General features: G+C 31.7%; 1 long non-coding RNA gene across 1 annotated transcript; it reads left to right on the top strand.

Moving 5' to 3' along the window:
* Positions 1-177: 177 nt before the first annotated feature.
* Positions 178-1,141, top strand: LOC149526801 (uncharacterized). The gene is made up of 2 exons (XR_016351647.1): positions 178-492; positions 578-1,141. It is a non-coding gene; the product is annotated as an uncharacterized LOC149526801 (long non-coding RNA).
* The last annotated feature ends 566 nt before the right edge of the window (positions 1,142-1,707 follow it).

Here is a 1,707-nt window from a genome sequence, read left to right on the forward strand (position 1 = left end):
TTTTTTTTTTTTTTTGTGGGTGGGGGGGGTGATATTTTAAGTATGAATTTCAGCATTTACAGAATTCCGGGGCTAATTTGAACATTTTATAGTAGTACTGCAACCTGAACTGCCATTAACCCTTCTGATTAGCTGATTTGGAAAAAGAATTCGGGAGAATTTGGAAGAAATGACACCCCTGAAAATTACTTGGAATTTTTCTAGCATATGCTTTGCTTTATATGGTGAAGAGACTATTTATAGGGGAGAATGTAATCTGACTATGGGATTATATTCTGGTTTTATTACAGCCTAGGTTACATGAATGATCCTTCATACTTGATTAACTTGCTCCTCGTCTGCAACTTTGTTAAGTTTGATCCTTTCTTAGTAAATTTGCTTTTCTGTATGCAGGTGTGGATTTATGAATTTTGCTAGTAATAGGAAGTGTTTACGTTGTCAAGAGGCAAGGCCAAAGAGACAGCTAAATCCCGGAGAATGGGAATGCCCTTCGTATGTCTCTCTATCTCTGCCTCTCAGTGTTCGGTTTTGATTTGAAAATGAATATATTTATTTACCAGTAAAATGTTCTTTGCAGATGTGATTTCTTGAATTACAGAAGGAACAGGGTTTGTCTAAAGTGCAATCATGATCGCCCCAAAGAACAAACAAAAGAGTATGACCAGCACACATGGAGGAGACCTCTACAGTCCAATTAAGCAACAAGGCTGGATGTTTGTTTCCAGAGAAGATTGCAAAGTTTGCGCATGATCTAATTGCCCAGAACATGAAACTGTGGGTGTTTTGAGTAGCATGCTGCAAAGAGGGCCATGAGTCAAGTGACTGCACACTGCATCACGAATGTCGCAGCCTATGTCATAGTTTCTCTGGGCTTTCAATTAAAGTGATTTTAGTTCCTAGAAGTAAATTGAAAGGAAGAGTTGTAAACATGAAGGATGCCATAGTTTGTGGTTACAATGGAATGTATAGCATGCAAATGTTCTTCACATTTTCAGGTCATGCCTTCCCTAAGGTCTTCAAAGTTTAATGGAAATCACTGTTTAAGTGGAGCATATGGTTATATTGGTAAGGATAGGTGAAAAACAAAACATGTTTCCATCTTGTATATTCTGATTTTATATCACGTAGATGTTCATATTTAGTTTTTTTCCATGCCGATATAAAAGTTTGATTGAACAAAAATAGTACAATAAGGGTTTCATTAAATAAAATTAATACTTGAAGGGTTCAATTGGGTATAAATTGAAGGATAAGGATTTATTTCAAAAATTCAGAAACATATAGGGTCTTTTTTGTATTTTAACCTTTTTTTTTTTCATTACACCATAAAGTTATAGTTAGGAGAGAAAAATATTACTATAAAGTTTAAATTGTATTGATACTATAATAATTCAACAATGGCCTTGGGCACTACTCTATAACTAGGAACCTTACTCTATTCAATTAAGTAGGATTAATATAAAGTTTGGATAATAAAACTAATTGTTGTCACGGATTTGAGTAGTGATTGTAGGGTATTTAGCCTTCAAATTTGATTATAAAAAATAATTTTAATATTAAATTTTAATTTTTATACATTATTTTTTATTTACAAATTATTTATAATTAATGAAATACTTATTAAAATTCCTTAATTGTTTTAAATATTTCAATTTTTATGAGTTAATTTTTATGTATTAGTTTAATTTTAATAATAATATAAATAAA

The sequence above is a fragment of the Theobroma umbraticum genome, unplaced genomic scaffold (genome assembly GCF_002168275.2).
Source record: "Theobroma umbraticum cultivar Fairchild unplaced genomic scaffold, ASM216827v3 scaffold_146.0, whole genome shotgun sequence".
In the NCBI taxonomy this organism is placed as follows: Eukaryota; Viridiplantae; Streptophyta; class Magnoliopsida; order Malvales; family Malvaceae; genus Theobroma; species Theobroma umbraticum.